Raw genomic sequence first — 20,391 nt, 5'->3', positions numbered from 1 at the left:
TTCTTCTTCTTCTTCTTCTTCTTCTTCTTCTTCTTCTTCTTCTTCTTTCTTCTTCTTCTTCTCCTCCTCCTCCTCCTCCCTCTACTTCTTCTTCTTCTTTGCTTGTGGGTGTCCAATTGTTCCAGCACTGCTTGTTGAGAAGACTATATTTTCTCTATTGAATCTTTTTTGCTTCTGTGTCAAAGATTAGTTGACTATTTTTTTTATGGGTCTATTGCTGGATTATTCTGTTCCATTGATCTATTAGTCTATTATTTCAGCAACACTATGCTGTGTTGATTGTTCTAGCTTTATATAGAGTTGAAGTAGTAGTGTCAGTCCTCCAACTTTGTTCTTCCATTGTCTTAGCTATTTTGGGTCTTTTCTTTTTCCATATAAACTGTATAATAAGTTTGTTCATAGCCACAATATCAGTTTGTCAATATTCACTGTGATTTTTATTATGATTGCATTGAATCTATAGATGAAAAATTGACATCTTAACAATTTTGAGTCTGCCTACCCATGACCATGGAATAATTCTCAATTATTTGGTTCTTTTATTTTTTTATTTGAGTTTTGTAGTTCTCCTCATATAAATCTTACAAATATCTTTTTATAATTAAATCTAAATATTTCTTTTGTTATTCCTAATGTAAATGGTATTGCATTTTTAATTTTGTTCATTCTGATTTTTTATTGCTGCCTTATAAAAGAGCAATTTACTTGTGTGTATTAACCTTGTATCCTGAAGCCTTGCTATAATTACTTACTAATTCCAGGAGGTTTTTCTTGATTCTTTGAGATTTTCTACACAGACATGTATCATATGTGAACAAAAACAGTTTTATTTCCTCCTTCCTAATTGGTAAATTTTTATTTCCCTTTCTTGTCTTATTGCATTAACTAGTACTTCTAGTACAATGTTGAATAGAGGTGGTGAGAGGGGACATCCTTGCCATTTTTCATATCTTAGGGGGAAAGCTTCTGTTTGTCATTAAGTCTGATGTTAGTTGTAGGTTTTCTGTAGGTATTCTTTATTGAGTTAAGGAAGTTCTGCTCTATTCCTAGTTTGCTGGGGGTTTTAATAATGAATGGATGTTAGATTCTGTCAAATGATCTTCTGTATATTGATAAGATCATGTGTTTCTTCTTTAACTTGTTGATGTGATGGATTATATTAATTGATTTTTCAAATGTTGAACCAGCTTTGCATACTGGAATAAATCCCACTTGTTCATAGTGTAATTTTTTAAGTTCGTTGTTTGATTTGCTTTGATTATATTTTAGATTTCCTTGATTTTTTTTAGAAAGTTCTTGTCTATCAGTACTTTAAACTTTGATATATATGTACATGTAAAAGAAAATTGAAGTCCAAGACTCTCAAAAGGGATTTAGTTGAAGTAAAACAAAAGCTAATGCCATTAAAAAAAAAAAAAAAACTAGAAAATCTCCTTCTACAGGGCTTATTAGTGTGACAAAGTGATCCCCTGCAAAACAAGGACCTTCATTTAGGTTCCTTCACTTGGGAACAATATTTTAAAAGGAGGATTCATTTTTATATTTTAAAAAGATAAACTCAATGTATTCAGTAAACATTTTTTCAGTGCCTCTTTTGTGCTGGGAGCTGAAAAAGCACAAATGGTTGTATTGAGTTCAGTTAATGCCAGAATGCATCTACATAGATCATAGAGACACATACACAGAGATCTGGGCCCATAGCATATGGGTTGACAAACCCTACCTGATGGAATGAGAAAAGATTTCACAGAAGCACTGGCAAAGGTAGTGGATTCTGAAACTGGATAAGAAGTTTGTCACCAAAGAAGAATTGGAAAGACAGCTCCAGCATAAGGAACAACATAAGCAAACCATGGAGTGTGAAAGTTCATGTGGCTGGATTGCTGGATATACAAAGTAGAGAAGAAGCAGTGAGCAAAAGCTTGAAAGTCACACTGAGGATTGGTGGTGAAGGGACCTACAGTATCCTACTAAAGATTTTAAATTTATATCCTTCCAGTGACAGTCTTTGAAGATGCTAAATCCAAATATTCTTTCTGGTTTTATGCCAATGTAATTAATAAAGTTTTGTTCATAAAAGAATATTATACATACTAAACTGACTAAATACATAGAGAGTCATTGTCATCTTGTTTGGAAATAGTCCCAAACTGAAGCCACCCATAGTTGTGTTAACCACATCCTCCTGTCTCCAGAGACAACATCTTCTGTTTCATCTTTTACAATTTCTTTTTTGCATGGGTGTCAAGGGCATAATTTCTATATCCTATGTGCCATTGTTACTGATACTTATGGTTAAATCATATTTAGAGAATCTTCATGTCATTTAATTAAATATTCAATAGCATGCTTTGCTCCAGAGATATACTTGTTGATTCTTAAGTGTGATTTATGTGTATATTTTGAATGTAAACAGAGTAAATACTTCAAATAATACAATTCCACTTAGTAGATTTATAAAACATTTTTAAACATTTTCATTTTAGAATTTGAATCTGGCTTTCCGGTATATACTTTTGTACAAATTGTCCTTGCATTCAGAAAAATAAGTCTATCTTCAGAATTTGGGGCAAAGTGGAAATGCCTCAGTCATAGGAGACAATTTTTACAAATGAGGATTAGACAATATTATGACTGGTAACTCCTTTAGCAATTGCTTAGTGAAATAGTCTTGGCTTATAAAGGAGGCTAGATAAGGCAGGTAACTAGCCTAATGTCACAGAATAAATTATGGGAAAGGTAGACTAAGCTTTATGTGTTATTTTGAGATAGCCCTATACTTTACTGTTCAAACAGGTTAATATTTTTGATTACCATTAGCTTTCCTCAGTTTTTTTTTTTTCAAGGACCAACAATACAAGTGCTAACTCCAAGTTAAGAATTGTTCATCATGATTTTTATTGCCAAGAGTTTTAAGGACAATATAGATGCTTTGTATGGCTTATCTGACTAGTATCTTTATTCTAGTATAAGAATGAAGTGAAATAAAACTCAAACTTTACAAGTTATAATAATGAAAAAATTTCTTAGCTTACATTTTGCCATTTTATAATTCTAAAGAAGATCTGAATTAAATTTTCTTTTTTTTTTAAGAATTGCTTTTCAATCAGTTTATACTACATTATCATTCTATGAAAAATTGGGGCAGTAATAGTCAATGAGACACAGGTAAATTTTAAGTAGAATGTTGATAAAATTTTCATGTTCATTCCTGAAATTATTTGACCTAAAAATGTATAATTTCATTTACAGCAAGAAGAAAGTAACAATGCATTTTTATGTGGGGCTAATGATTTCATACGATTTCTTGCAATTTGATTTTTAAAGAATGGAGCTAACCTCCATTAATTTGTTATAAGATGTAGCATAACAATTGGTTTTTATACAATTTTATTCAAGGCAGTATATGCCAATTTTTTTTCCTAAGCATATCTTTAATAGAAAATTGATTTATAAATGAAAGAAAAAAGTCAATAAAAAGAAAAAAAAAAACCTCAGGAAACAACTTTCGTTTTGTAACATAGTAGCTTATAATATACTTCCTATTAAAGATTTCTGAGGGAAAAAAGATCCAATCCATATGTGGCTTCAGGATAATAGCAGGAGCGGAATGAAATACTAAAAGAAAAAAAGGCATAATTAGCAGTTTGATGTTCTTGAGCTCGTAAGGAGGCATTTTCTTGGTGTGCTGTATGGTAAACACTGCAATGCATTTCCACAATCCTTTATATAATCTAGCCTAGAATGTCAAAGGAACAAAGTTGATTTTTCTCACTGGTGAACAAAATTTTAATCTTCAAGTATTTATGTTAAATAATTAAAAGTTGTTTTTACATGCCAAATCCTGGTGATGGTAATTGAGATTATATATGAAGAAAAATAGGATTTGTAAGAGAATTTCACTATGAAGAGCATGGAAACAGACTCTTCCAGATTTAAGGATGTGTGTTTTTTTGGTTTTTGGGTTTTTTTTAAGTGGAACCCAACATGGGGTTTGAACTCATCACCCTGAGATGAAGACCTGAGCTGAGATCAACAGTCATGGGCTTAACCAACTGAGCCACCCAGGTGCCCTCATATTTAAGGATGTCTTAAAGAACTATAAACCTGAGATTAAGATGTAGATAATATCAAGAATACATACTTTCATTATTTTAAAATTATGAAATTATATTAAGTGTTGGCAAAAGAAATCTGAAGTTCATTGCCATTAAATTCAGAGATCATATGACAACTTTCTTATATTTACAATTAGATTTGACTGGGCTTTAAAAAGTGGTTCATAATTGCATTCTATTATTTTTACATGAAGATTGTTGGAAGTTAAATCAAGACAAAGTTTGAGAATTATAAGTGAAGCAAGAGCACACATTTGATGTGAAAAGTGTGTTACTTTTAAGAAACTACTTTGATAAATCATGGAAGAAGTAGAATGCAGGCAGATTAGGAGTGACACGTTGCTCCTGGGGATGGTGTCTTTTCAGGTAATTCAACCCCTCTACCTACCAGTTTCTCTGACCTATAGTTAATAAGGTTATTTGGTGTTAAGAGTGGTAACCCCCCTCCCATCAAAAAAGAGTGGTGATTCCAATATGAAGTACAAGGTCAGGTTCCTGCGGCAATCTTACAGTTTTAGTGTACTTCCCCATAAAATGCCCAGAATCTCTAAGAAAAGGAAGGAAGAAAAAATGGTCACAGAGGCCAGATAGGCAGAGGAATGATTCATTTTCATGATAATTGAAAGGCAGAATATTTGCATGGAAACAAAAATTTGGGCATTACAATTATATCCCTATGTGACCTGTACTTGCCTCTAGTATATCCTGTATAAAATAAGAGTGATCAAGTTACGCATTAGCTTATTAGAGAAAATGGATCATTAATAACAAAGAAACTTTAACTTTTGAGAAAAAGGTACAACATGAATGGTTCTCATAGCATCACCTCCAAATCTCGTCAACAGCATTGGCACACAATTGGCTGAAATTGTCTTTAGCATTGAATGGTATTCTTATCAATAAATGTGTGAATCACATGAACCAAATGTTGCATGGCAGATTATGGCACCCTGCAGGAGATTAATGTAACAATACAAATTTCTTCTGAATAAGTGTAGTTCTGCTGTGTAGGTAGGATTTAGATCTGTCTGGTTATTAAAAGGATGAGGGGAGTGGGGAGGAACATAGTGAGAAGGAAACTAGAAAAGAATTTCCTACACATAAGATAAAATAATTGTGAGAACATTCTAAAAGTATTAAAGTACGAAGAAGTGAGATGTGCTATGTGAGCAAATAGACAGTGGAGAATTGCTAAAGGTTCTCTTGAAAATATATAAAATACATAAATAAGCAGAATACACTCATTTTCACGTGTTGTATAAGCTCCACATGTAAACCATCTTCTCTCTGAAGCCCACTTCATGCTCCTCACACCCAATTCCCCAGCGCCTAGCCTGTTGTGGGCGCTCAATAAATATTAAACAATCAAAGCACAAACTGTTGTCAAAAGTTTGGAATTCACAGGAATCAATAGTATTGTTATCATTTAACATTTATTGAGGGTCAACAGCATGACTTAGTCCACATGTGCAAATAGGTTATTTTATAATCACATATTAAGCAAATAGTTAAATACAATTTGTATTAACTAAACTTTCAATTTTACTCCATTGATCTGAAATGTAAAAAAATTTTTTAAATAATGTTGACACACCATGAAATATAAACATTAATTATTTAAATAAATAAGTTTCTCTCAGGGAAACCATTACTTTTAGATATTATTAACATTCACTTGAAAGTATGAGATAAATCTACAGTAAGTACACATCGCATATTCTAAATAGACCAGTGCATGTACAAAGAACAGAAGAATCTGAAAAGGTGAAGGAAGACAATGACAAATACACAAAGCCATAATAGCATTTGGGTTTCTCCAGCTGTTATGACAACTTAAAACACTAATACAATTATGTAGGGTACTGTTGTTTACAAAATAGAATCAAAGGCAAAGGAAGACAGAAATTCTTCAGGTGAACAAAAATTAGCGTGCCTCTGAATTTAGAAACATTTCTTAATTAAAGAAAAGATAGAATTTTTTATTACAGGAAATGAACTGTATTTGATACATTTATGATCCACATGCTCCAGTTTTATCCTGAATAAAATGATTACTAATTGTGCTCAGATTTATTCTTGTGGCTAATAGGCACTTAAATTCTATTTAATCTTTTTTTCATGAATATTTTTCTGTCGTGTTTCTACTTAATGATTTTGAAGTGATTTTTAATTAGTTAACAGGATGGAAAACTATACTTAATATTTCTGAGGTGAAACTTCCAGTTTAATTTTAGATACTGAACTATCTATACATACTCAAGTTTATAGTATGCTTTTCCTTAGCATTTGAATCTCAGAATCTTAGAAATGAAAGTCCTTCTAGATTAGCCTTCCCCTAAGGAAGAATAGCCTCTATATCTTGATGTAAGGAACACACTGTTTAAACACTTTGTTGAATAGAAAATTTTTACATTTGGAAGGACTAAGAGATCATCTAATTCTGCTACACAGTTGTAAAAATAAGAAAAACAAGGATACGCCTAATGATTCTATATTTACACTCATATATTGGCTCAATTGGGCAATTGTTTAAATTTCTCTTCCATTTTAAGCTTTTTAAAAAAATTCACAAGAGTTTTAATTACTAAAATTTAATTTTTCTATGTTTATCCATATGATGACTGTTTACCACATGCAGTTTTGTTTATGTAAGAACACCATCTACAAAGTTCATAATAATATGGTGTCATTAACAAATAATGCATATTTAATTATTATTTTTTTCTCTACTAGTTCCACTTTAGAACTGAAGAATTTAATCATTTTATGTCCTGGTTTCTGAAATGTGGCAACCTTCACTATTGGAAATCATATTTTGATTAACTAAAATATTCTCTTAATTGAACAGTATTTAGAGGCATAGTTCTTTGAAATCTGGTCATCTAATAGTCTTTTCTTCAACAATCCCTCTGTTTTCACTCAACCCACAGATATTCATTGAATGCATACTGTATGCCAGCCTTGTTACAGGCTCCTAGAACAGACTATTAAAGAAGACCTTAAGTGAACTCATGCATAAGTGTGAATGAAAGAAAAGGAAAGATGATTTACAGGTGATCTAATTTATTACTCTTTTTCTTTACCTTTTCACTGTTGGATTTAAGTCAGTTTGAAGGAAGAAAATTAAAAACAGGGAGATACTGGGACTCCAGTCTATAATTCAGATCTTTTAAAGTTAATTGTCTTGACTGGTGTCCTTCCCTGCCCAAGTAAGTAGCAAGCCCCTGGATGCTTTAGAGTGACTCTTTTGCTCATCTGGCTAGTAACAAACAAATATTACTAAATGTTTTCTTCTGAAAGAAATCAAGATTGAAAAAGAGAAAAGTAAATGGGATTTAGGAGGCAGGTCAATTTTGAAAGTGAATAACAAGGAGGAAAAGGTACACTGTAAGAAATTAAATGCCAACAAATGAAAAAATTAAGCTTAATGAAACATGATGCACTCTTTCTAGATGTAATATACAAACATCTAAAGATGAATCCTCCTATAGTAGCACACAGCACCTAGCAAGTGTTAAAATGTTTTATCTTTGTCTTTCTTTAGCTCTCACTGTAAGGATAGCAACATTTACTGTGTTAAACATTAGTATCTCCTGATGTTTCTAGGTACTTGCTTTCTGAACAAGGAGGAATAGTTAATGGTGTGTGTGTGTATGTAGGTGTATGTTTGTGTATGTGTGTGCTCCTTTAAAGTGGAGAAATTATTTATAAAGTGTTTCTTAATACTCAGAATTCTAGTCTGGCCAATTTAAGATCTTCACAAAAAGAATAACTGAAAAACACGATTAATCATGAGTTAGAGATAAAATAGAGTTACATTTTTGGACTTTTGCAGAAGTTAGATTAACTAAATTTCTACTTCTTACATGATATGAGGTCTAGTTTACTAAATTACATTAACAAAATTCATTCCACCTTTCACTATATGAATTTCCCATAATGATGTAAAGTTTAGCTTAATCAATGTTTCCTAAGTACAATTATAATTCAGTCTAAGTCCAGAGGTTCAAAATACACAGTTTTATATAGATCACCAAGTATATTTTAAATCTAGTTAAGAATTTTGAAAATCATATTTTTCCCCAGTACAAGATCACGATGCAAACTTAAATGAAATAAAATGACTCTTCAAGAACTATTTAATTGTACTTCAATGCATTATAAATTAGTTTTAGATTATTTATACTTCTGAAGATAACTAAACTGCATAAGGAAGAGAAGTACACAATAGATTTAAGAGCCTCATCTTATGAATAAATTTTAGAATAACAAGGATAGGCCTAATGATTCTATATTTACACTCATATATTGGCTTAATTGGGCAATTGTAAATCTGTAAAATCTATAAAATGCCATTGACTTATTTTTACATTAACTTTTGATTTTTTAAATCACAAAATATATTTTTCATATCAATTATTAGTCATACATATATCATCTCAAAAATATGCAATTTATCCAAATACTCTATTTCTAATGATATGTATGGTTGAAAAATATGAGGCCACTGCTTTACAATATTTAAAACCAAAATGATTTACTAAGTCAATATAAAAAGAGCCATTGAGAGAACCTCATATTTTTACATAAGCTAAGAGCCTAACCTTTTAGGAAAAAAGGTATTTTTAATAAAAAAATGAATTATAAGATTATCTGAATAAGTAAGTTCACAACTCTAAGAGCCATTTCTAGTCTCCTACCTACTTGAGGAAACATTATAGAATTAATGAAACTGACACCAACATGCAAGTAAGAAGAAATAAACAATCTGTGTTTAAATTACTTATCTCTTAGGTACTGTTATTAGTGTGGGCATTTTACATTCTAGCCAATCTTCTCTTAATATGCTGTGGCTGTAAAAACAAATCTACAAATGCCAAAGATGAGCAATCAGCACCTTTATATAGAAAGGAGAAACTGTGAAGCTTAGTGAGATCAAAGTGGTTTGATAGTTTATCTCACCTGTAGTAAAGCTGATTTGATAAGGAAATATGCCTAAGTAAGGACTCTGCAATTATCTAGGAATTTATCATTCTTCATATCCTCTCCCATGTTTTCTCATTTGAGCTCCACATCTTGTTGAATAGACAGGTCAGATATAATTAACACCATTTTATTTTATTTTATTTTTCCAGAAGAAATTTAGGCTCAGGGCCTTGCCTAAGTGAACAAGTTAAAGTTGGGATGTAGTGCTCCTATTCCTCTGCTTTATATTTCAGAGAGGGAAATACCCACATCAAAAAGAAGTTGACAGAAATATTCTATTGAATTGTAAAATTTCACAGAGCCCCCAGAAGCCAAAATTAATTTGAAAACTTTTCAGTGTAATTGCAATCTGATTTTATTTTGAAAAGCCCGAGGAAATAAATTTTTAACCAATCATTTAACTTAATTGAATCCTTAACCTTAATTTACTTATCTGAAATGTGAGAAATTAAAGGATTTTCTTGATATATTTAAATCAAAAATAATTTTTTGATATTACAAATTTAATTACTCCCAAATTTAAAAGGAAAAATTATTTTGACATTCTTGACAAAATTATTACTAGTTCTGATTTTATTACAATAAGTAATAAATATTATATTAGATGAAAAGCCAAAGACTGGGGGAACCATAATTAAAGTTATTAGCACTCTTGAGCTCTAATACAAGGCCCAACATCACTTTAAATGTTTTACCTCTACCGTACTCTTGCATTTTTCTCAAGCATACTCTAGAGTGATATATTTATTATATAGCGGTATAAACAAAAATAAAATGCACTACTTGTAACATTCTGATTTTTAATATTGAGGTTTCAGACCTCTTGGGAGAATCACTTGCTGAAGTCATAGTATAAACTCAAATAATTTACTTTTGGTCTGTTTTTTTTTTTCTTTAAGTTTTACATATTATTTTTAAAGCATGAGAGGTTATTTTTGCATAAATAGAATTATGTCATCTTTATTCTTTAAACTATGATCAATCAGGTGGTGTTAAAACCACAAATCAAACAGAAAAATGTCTAACAGTTACAGATCATTTCCTTATTCCCAATAATCTTCAGCATTTTCCCTGATATAATTAAGAGGTCTGTGGAGTTTTCCTGCTCTGAACTTATACTCAAAGTTTAGTTATACAAAAGAACAAAAACCCAGACTGCTACCTCACATTCTCCCTGGCACAGAAAAGCATGCAAGGACAGTGATAGAGAGCAATAGATTTAACAGTTATTGTCTTCCTCCTGTCTGAATCCAGTGCTTTCCTCCTCATGTTGTTGTCTTTCTAAAGAAGATAATGTCAACCTCCTTCATTTTTTTTTACCTTGCTCCACTGTCTTGGTTGTTTTCTCTTCCTTCTTTCCAGGTACCACTGCAAAGCAGAGATAAGGTTTAAATAAAAGTTCCAGATGGAAATACTGCTTCTGCTCAAAAAAAAAAAAAAAATTTTTTGTAACTCATTCATTGCCAGCTTTTTCTTCTAAACAAACTATTTTAAAGCCTTTCAACATTTCTCATTTCTCTATAAACCAACTGAAACTATCTTAAATCTAATGTTAAAGAATTAGAGGAAAAAGAAATAACTACTTGCCTTCTTCTGACTAGTTTTTCCACTCTTTTCTACCTTCTTCTTTTATATTCTGCTTTGATAAACAGGCTCTACAAAGAATTCTACTTGACAGGACTGTGATTAATCGACTTACAATTCAGGTTATGGCTGGAGTCATTCAGTGTCTTGAAAATGTCAACCAAGATGTTCCTTTGAAGTCAAGCTTAACTTAGCTTAACCAACTGAAAGAATAGTGTGGTCATGCTTGAGATTCATTTAAATATTAAAGGCATCCCAAGTCATAAGTAACCAAAAGAGAAATAAAATTATCATTTAGGTGCTGTTTAACTGGAACTATGCTTTCTCTAAGAGTTATTGCTCTCAGTAGAGTACTCGCTGTTTACCTATTTATACATCAAAACAGTAGAAATTATTCATACAAAATTAGTATTCCCCACTGAAATAATTGACTCAAGCGAGGATCTTCAGAGGACACTAGCAACCATTTGATGAAAGATGAATGGGGGACTGAATACTTCCATTACAACCAAGTACCACCCCACAGAGTTGCGAGGGGAAAAATGCAACTTTGAAACAAAGCAATGTGATTGTCACCAACTTAACCACTGATGAAACTTGGAACCATTCATTTGGATTGGGACATCCAAACAGTCTGGCTTCTTAATGATATGCAGTGTGATATATGTATGTATGTATATATATATATAATATTGCCCTCTGAAGTATTCTTGCCAAAGCATCCAACTATCCAACTGGAATCCAGTTAAGCCAAAGATTTAGCTTTCAGTTTAATCAAAACAGGATGTAAAAAACGTATTGAATAATATTCTGAAGAAATCATCAAAGCAGTCAAAATGTCTACAGTGTAACTGGCTATGATCTCTTCAAAAAACAGAAAACAAAACAAAACAAAAACAAAACCAATGTCATGAACTAGAGAAGGGAGGGAAAGGTAGCATAACTTTTTTCAGAAATTTGCTAAATTTACTCATTAATTATAATAGTTCAGCTGTAGATCCTTTTGATTGTTTCAAGTAGATAATAATTTCATTTGTGAATAATGAGTTTTATTTCTTACTTTTCTATTTTTATACATATTATTTCTTTTTCTCACCTTATTGCACTGGCTAAAATCTCCAGTACAATGTGTAATAGAAGTGGTAATAACAGACATCCTTGTCTCGTTTTAATTCTCAGATGGAATTTTTTTCATCTTTTCTGAGAATGATATTTGCTAATGGTTTTTATATATCTTATCAGATTAAGGAAGCTTCTTTCTACTCTAGTGATGAATTATATTAAATGGATCTACTATGATGAATGTAATTTCCCTTTATTCTATTATTCTGGTTAATTACATTTTTTTGTTGTTGTTTTTCAAATTGCATTCCCTAAATAAAACCAACTTTATCATGTTTTATCTTTCATGCGCATTATCAGACTTGATCTCCTAATATTTTGTTAGGGTCTATGTCTCTATGTTCACAAAAGAAGTTAGCTTGTATATTTTCTTTGTTTTTTAGATCTCCTAATATTTTGTTAGGGTCTATGTCTCTATGTTCACAAAGGAAGTTAGCTTGTATGTTTTCTTTGATTTTTAGTTCTTGTTAGGTTTTGGCATCAAGGTTATTCTAGCTCCATAAAATGAGTGGAAGGTTTAGGATAAGATTGGTGCTAAATTTTCCTTAAATGTTGGAAAGAATTCACCAGTGAAGCTATCTGGCTAGAATTTTCTTTGGGGAAGAATTATAATTATGGATTCAAAATATGAATTTCATTACAATATTCAGATTTATTGGAAAATATTCCTATTTTCAATTTTCTGTAGGATCTGTAATGATGCCTCCTTTTAATTTTCTGACATTGATGTTTTGTGCCTTCTCTTTTTTTCTTAATAAGTTTTCATAAGAGTCTATATATTTTATTAGTTTTTATGGCAAATCTAATTTTGACTTTTTTGCTTTCCCTATTGTACAACTTAATTTACTACTTCATTAGCTTTTATTATTACATTTTTAAAAATTTCTCTTCCTTCTACTTTCTTTGGGTTTAATTTTCTATATTAAAAAAAATATTGGCTTTCTAGATACTCAATTTTCAGCCTTTCTTCTCTAATGAATATTTGTAAAGAGTGTAAATTTTACCCTACCACTGTTTAGCTGCACCCCAAGTTTCAATGTAATGTTTTTATCATACATTAGATCACATATTTCCAAATTTTACTGTCATTTTTTCTTTGATACATGGGATATTTAGACATGTATTACTTACATTTTTACACTATCTAGTATTGTTTCTAACATAGCAAGTGACTGATATATTTTTGCTTAGTGATTAAATGTATTAGTTGACAATATGTCTTAATAAGAAATATTCTGAGTTGAGAGGGAAAATGGATAAGCTTTGGTGTTAGTGATTTTCCAGGAATAGGATGGATTTTAGGTGTAGCCAATAAGATGTGAAGAAAGACAAAGGAGCAGGAAAGCCTTAGGTATGCCTAGAGGAAAGTGAACAAGTTTAGCTGAAGCAGAATGTTCCCACAGAGGAGATATGGAATAATTTAAAATAAAAGATGAGGCCAATTACAGAAGGCCTTGAATTCCAAACTAGAGTCAGACTTTACTATGCATACTTTATTTTTTTTTTAAAGATTTTATTTATTCATTTGAGACACAGAGATACAGAGAGAGAGAGAGAGATCATGAGCAGTGGGAGAGGCAGAGGGAGAGGAAGAAGCAGACTCTCCGCTGAGTCAGGAGCCCTATGTGGGGCTCGATCCCAGGACTCTGGGATCATGACCCGAGCTGAAGGCAGACGCATAACTGTCTGAGCCACCCAGGCGCCCCTACTATGCATACTTTAAATAAAGGAGCTAATAAGATGTGTGGTACATTAATGGAAATGAAACACTGAAAATTTGTAATTATAATAGAACCCATGGGTACATAGTCTTATTCATAATTATTTTACCCAGAAGAATTGTTATAAATATTCTATAGCAAATATGTACTTTTCAGTTTATTTTATTTTAATCCTCTGAAAAGTAAATGTCTCTCAGCAAACAATTTGAATGTGACTTACACATAAAGACCAAGTTTTCTTTTCAATGATGGGTTCCACATTCATATTAAATAGAGGAAGATAGTCCCATAAAGGGGTTTTTTTGTTATTCAGAAAAGGTCACTGAAAATGCTGATTATCTGTACAGAAAAGAACACATTTTGCATGAAATGATGATCCTTTCATTTCTACTTCTGATGTAAAATTCATCAAGCCTAATTCTATGGAGAGTAAACTTCAGAAATAAATAGCTCATGTAAGTAAGTGGATTTTCTAACTGCCTGGAATCAAAAGAAGACCTCAATCAATTTCTTTTTCTGTGCTACAGGGTACCTGAAATCTCCTTTGGTGCTGAGAGAAATTCTCTTTGCCCTACATTTGGAAAGGTTTACTTTGGGGGGGGGGGAAGCAGATTTATATTGCACTCCTTCAGAGATCCTGACTAATATAAAGGAAACAAAGTCACTAACACTCTTAGAAAGTAATGCCTGGATTAGAGATAGTCCTGAGGTAAACTGTGAGACTGCGAAACTGGTTTCTGTAGTTCCAGGCCTTTATTTCATTTTTCTTCTCCTCAATTTTCTTTAGGGACACAGTTCTCCAAAACAATTTAATCTCTCCTTTTTTGACCCTCATCACTCATGAAGGCTCTGATGTGTTCCCATTAGCAGTAGGGGCTTGTACCTAGGCTGTGAGGCTTACTTGGAGATAGGGTATGTTAGAATCCTGGTAAAGAAGTTAGGAGTAGGAAAATATTTACAGTTTGAAATGTCCCCCACATGATATTTATACATTACTTCTGGGGGGTAGACCTACAGCCTTAGCATGATACGCTATTATTTCCAAGGAAATAAGAATGTAATGTTATCTGCCCAAGGGTTGTTCAAATTTTAAGGGTACAGCCTGGGGATGTCAATGATTGAAACAATGGAATAAATCATTAATTGTGAAAGAAACAGTCTTACATCTTGGATATAAGGATCCTTGGATATCTATATTATGGTGGAGAAACAGGAAAGAGAGACTTCTCATCAATTCTTAGATGATGCTAACTAATCAATATATTCATAAGACCATCCATCCCTTCCTGCTACCATCTTTCCTGAATTTTACATTATATTCCTGAATTTGGAATTATGATCAATATGGTATTTATTGTAGCATTCAAAACAGGACATGCATGTCTGAAAATGAAGTTGAAAGGGATATAGGGGTCAGATCTTGGGGGACTCATGTTATTTTAACAAGGTTGGACTTTATTTATTTTATGACCAACTTGGAAAAAGAGAGTTTTAAATTGAATGCCTTATTCAGTTTTATGACCTTGATAACTTACTATGATTTTGGGGAAATTCTGGTAAGATCAATATTAGTGAAATAAAAATCAAAAACCTAAGGACAATACTGAGTTCATTACAGTGGTTCAAGCATAATATAATGAAAGCTTAAATTAAGATGGAAGTCACAGTTATGAATAGGAGGAAATATATTCAAGAAATATTTAGGGGATAAAATCAGCAGAACTTGGAGACTGAATAATCAGGTGAAGGAGAGAAAGATCAAAAATCAAAAATCACCCCCAGTTTTCTAGTGAGATAAAGGGTAGATTATGATTTCACCAATAATAATGAAAACCAAGTTGGGAAGGGGGAGTGAGGTGTTTAGGTTAAGATAAGTTGTATTTGAAGATGTTATTGGACATTTGAGCATACAAGCTTGAAATTTTCAGGGAAATGCCTTTTCACAGAGAAGTCCTGAAGTGGCAACATACAATTGGGAATCTTCAGCTTATAGGTCAGAGTTTCAACCTTGAAAGTTGATAAATCTCACAAAGAGACAGTATAAAATGAAAAGTTCAGAGTATTAATAATGGAATCTGGGAACACCAATAATTTAAGAGTCAGCAAAGAAAAAAAAACACAAGTCAGAAATAAAAGGTCAGACAAATTATGGAGACCCAGGAGACTATGTTGTCATGATAGGCCAATAAAAGAGAAGCTTAGAGAAGAGACAAAGTAGTAAATACACTTGAGAAACCTAGCAATGTGAGTACTGGAATGGCTCCTTTGGTTTAGCACTGATAACATCATCAGCATTATCCAGAGCATCAGTGGCACGGTAGAGACAGAAGCCTCATCCTTGGGGGGAGATGAGAAGCAATATTAGCATTCCAGTATCCAGAAAACTGGATAAAATGTGGAGGAAAGAAAATGGTAGAGAGAGAAATAGTAATCAAAAAAAGGAGTTTTGGGGCACCTGGGTGGCTCAGTCTGTTAAGCGTCTGCCTTCAGCTCAGGTCATGATCCCAGAATCCTGGGATCGAGGCCCGTGTCGGGCTCCCTGCTCAGCAGAGAGCCTGCTTCTCCCTCTCCCTCTGCCTGCCACTCTGCCTACCTGTGCTCTCTCTCTATCTCTCTGTCAAATAAATAAATAAAACCTTAAAAAAAAAAAAAAAGAAAAAGGAGTTTTGAAGTTGAGAATAATATCTCCAAAATGAGGAACAAAATCAATAACAAGAAAGAGGATGATGCGACAAAAAATCATGGATGCCAGAGTAAAGAGGACACAACTAGAGAAGCTGGTCTTGAAAAGAAGGATAAACACTTTACCTCTGAGGTCAAAAGGGAGACGGCTCTAGATTAAACAAGAACACCAAGCTGCTAACCTGTGTCTCCTTTTATTCCAAGCCATTTTCTTCAGCATAATTGCTTGTGTTTTTCACCTCCCCTTCCCTCAATCCCTTTGTCATCCTTTAGCTTTCAAGTGTGTCTTTCCCCTGAAAATTTTCTTTTAAAAAAAATTAATAATGCAAGTGGATAATTATTAATGACTTGGTGACCTCCACCTTGTCACTGAAATGGTTTCTTTTCCTGTGGTTACTATGACATTATAAATAATTACATCTATCTTTCTTTTAAACTCTTACCTTTCTATCACTTTTTTCTGTTTTTTTTTTTTTTTTTGGATTTCCTTGCCCTCTTTCCTCCAAATGCCCATGTTTCCTAGCATTCCAACCCAGTTCTGTTCTCTTTCTAGGCTATCTCTTCGTGACAAGCTCATGGACTTTTACTGTTTCCACCGTTAACCCCAGGCAGAGGGCACCACTTATATATTTCAGTTTTGCCATTATCTGGAGTTCTAGTTTTACATTTAGAGCCACCTATGTGATGTCACTTGCATGTGCTACTGGCACTTTAACTTGAATATGTCTAAAATCTTGTCTTCCCTCCTCAAACTACTTCTCATCTTCCTTCTTAATTTTTATAAGACTATCAACCATATTCTTCTAGCACCCAGTCTGAAAACTTATTATTGCCATTAAATAATTTCTTTTTTTTTTTCATTCCCAAAGATGGTAAGTTGTCAAATTCTATTAATATCCCTCTTTTGTAATCTCATAATTAATACCAGGTCCTAATACATGTCACCTACATTATTACATCCTAACTACCCTGCCTCTTCCTAAAGCAAATGTCTGAATATTATTCCTATACTTAAAATTTTCATTAACTCTCTATTGTCCATGCAATAGAGTCCAATTTTAAAATCAGGCCCTTTTACAGTATTATTAGCCTAGGCTGCATTAATTCATACCATGTTCCTGAGACTCTTGTTCTCCTCATATATATCCTGCAATTTCCCACCACTTTGCCTGGTTCCCTCCCAACTAATGATTATATAACATTATTTAAGACTTAGCTCTAAAGTCACCTTGTATAGTAAATCTTTGCTTTTCCCCAGGTCAGAATAATTTTTAAATTCCTATGGAAACTTATCTGTATTTATCTCTTTACCCTGTTGGCTTTCAACTGTGAATTGTAATTACATAGAAAACTCTTAGGTGATAGAAAAAATTGAGGTCTAAACAACTTACATTCCTATTTTTCAGTATTTTAAATTGCTCAATAACAATATTAACATCTGCATTTGCTCTTAATTCTGTACATAGTATGTGAACCATAAATATATATTAAATGAAAGTAAAAGTGATTTGAACGCTGCCAAATTTAAGTTAAAAAGATGATATATTGATGATTAAATACTATATATCCCCAAAGAAAATACAACTTAAAAGTAGGCTTAAGATCAAACACAATTTATACTGGATATATAAATTGGCACATTGTAATTAATTTAAAATATTAAACTTTTTTTAACTGAAAATTTTAAAACAAGCACAAAATCAGTAATTTCCACTTAATATTGTACACATAGTTCCTAGTTCAAACCTCAATATAGAAGAACAATTTACAATGTTTTGAAAACAAAAATAACACTTAAATAATTTTCTTACTTTACTTATTTTGAAAAACTAGAAGTTAAACATCTTGTAAAGTATGCTAAGTATTATGGAGATTAGGGGCTGGCTACTAAATCCATGATGAAACAATATGTATTTTCATGTGTGATCAATTGTCAGTGAGGGGGTAGGGGACCGAAAAACTACCTGACAAATGAGAGAAGTCTCTTTTGACTTTTACTTGTAACTTGTTAAATTGGCGAAGTGCTACCTGAATTTCAATCTATTTATGACAGCTTTGGAAGGAACGCTTGTTTCTGTTCATGCTGTAGTTGCAGGCAAACCCAATATGCAGGTTCATATTTAAGAATTGAGGTATAAGATCTAAGACTAACTAGAAGCAAAGCAGTTGGTGCCAGTAGTTTATTTTCATAAAAAGAATCGTTGTCTTCTTTCATTCCACTCTAACAGTCAGCTACTTAACCCCAACCAATATGTCTGGCTTTACTCTAAACTCAGGGACCATTCTTGGCTGAAGATCCCCATGAGTTCACTAAGTGATGGTTCAATCTCAAGTCAGTATGTTTGCTCACTCCAATTTGATCTGATTGCACTCCAAACTATGTGTGCTTGTATTTCTACCTTAAATATCCAAGCTCCAAGTGATTCAGAGTCTGTGCAGGGCTCAGTTACTAGTAGTCGAATTTTTCCTTCTTAACTCTGTCTCCAGACTGTCTTTCATAATCAGGAATTCCCTAAGGCTTAGTATCTGGAATCTAATTCCATATGAGACCCAAACAACTGCTATTTGGAAACCCCACTGGCCTCACCATTGGCTACCAATTTTGACACATAACTTTGCCTCACTTTTGTTCTTGCTTTTAATACATACCAATATCCTGGCTTCAGATTCACTTACTGGACCATGTACACTTTATCCTTCCCTAGACTAATGACTTTCTCTGAATCTATATTTAGACCTTTAGCCTTTTCATGATACCATGGCATTAGCCTTTCTGAAACAACCAAGTTTTACCCACATTCCACTTAATGCCAACAAGTAAAATAATTTGAAAATAAGACATCATGAAAGAATGAGATACATTAATGTGGACTTTGGTGAATTTATGACTCTACCACTCAGGGCACATTGATATCTAGCAAAAGATATCAATGCAACATGTACTATAATCACTTATCAAAAATGGCATCACAAATATTAGGTTATTAGAAAAAGATATGGCTAGGAATTAAGAGAGGGCACCCATTAATTTCAGTAACTCTAGCTTCTAATTATTACCTTACAAAAAAGTTTATATTTTTTCTTTAAATATTCTTTATCTAATTTTTGTCTTACCTTAGACATATATATACTAATTTATACATTAATTGATATATTAATGAAATGTATTAATTTATATATTATTAACTAATATATAAATTTATATTGTGTTAATTTATATCCATTTATTCATTTATATTAATATATGTACATATATAAATTGCTTGGTTTTGAGAATGTGGATGTGTGTTATGTACATTTTATATCTCACTAGAGTCCTGATATATATTCTCTTTATAAAGCGTATGCAATAAGAGAGTTTTTTAAGAGAAAAACGTTACGGTGTTTTAGTGAAGTATGTGAAAAGGTTTGTGTGTAGGTTTGTGTGTGTGTGTATGTGAGAGTATGTTAAGTATAAGGTTGTTAAATTGTCCCTTGAGATATTTCTGGCGACATTGGATATATTACTGATTTCATTTCTGTCTATCAGTAAAACAGAATCACAAATTTTAGAATTGTTCCAGTTTATTTTGAATTGAGAATATGTAAAACTTTTCTTTTTTTTATAATGTTAAGTTAACCACCAAACTGTACATCATTAGTTTTTGATGTAGTGTTCAATGATTCATTAGTTGCGTATAACACCCAGTGCTCATTACAACATGTGCTCTCCTTAATAGCCATCACCTGGCTACCCCATCCCCCCCACCCCTCTCCCTTCTGAAACCCTCAGTTTGTTTCCCAGAGTCCATTGTCTCCTCACGATGATCACTTTTAATGTATATTAATGTTCTTAAAAATATTATTTAAAATGTCTCCTAAAGGGAGTCAATATTCATATAAGTAGTTGCCTCTGATTAGACATGATAAGAGAAATAACTTTGAAAACTTAAATTCCAAGCTTCCCAATATTTCTTAAAGCAAAATGTCCCCATGTGAGCATTTTAAGGAGCACATTTTCTAATTTAGTATTACACAAGCACAAAGTGAACATTGTTCACGTAAGCTCTCCTAGTCCAAGTTTCATTTGTTCAAGCCTGCCTTCCTAAGGCAGTATATTGAATTTAAATGCTCTCCAGATGATTGGGATCTTGTTGAGTTTAAATAGCAGCATTTCTTCAATTTTTCAAACACTAACT

The 20,391-nt window shown here is 32.4% G+C and overlaps 1 protein-coding gene across 1 annotated transcript in view; it reads right to left on the bottom strand.

Annotated features, from left to right (window-relative positions):
• TRDN (triadin) overlaps window positions 1-20,391 on the bottom strand; it is a 365,907-nt gene that overhangs the window by 104,197 nt on the left and 241,319 nt on the right. The window contains exon 21 of the transcript XR_004299993.1: window positions 10,425-10,472. The gene's annotated coding sequence lies outside the window, so the exon portion shown is untranslated. The remainder of the gene's footprint in view (window positions 1-10,424; window positions 10,473-20,391) is intronic.

The sequence above is a fragment of the Phoca vitulina genome, unplaced genomic scaffold (assembly GCF_004348235.1).
Source record: "Phoca vitulina isolate PV1807 unplaced genomic scaffold, GSC_HSeal_1.0 scaffold9, whole genome shotgun sequence".
Lineage (NCBI taxonomy): Eukaryota > Metazoa > Chordata > Mammalia > Carnivora > Phocidae > Phoca > Phoca vitulina.
Note: the sequence above shows the minus strand (reverse complement) of the source record. Positions and strands in the feature narration are given on the sequence as shown.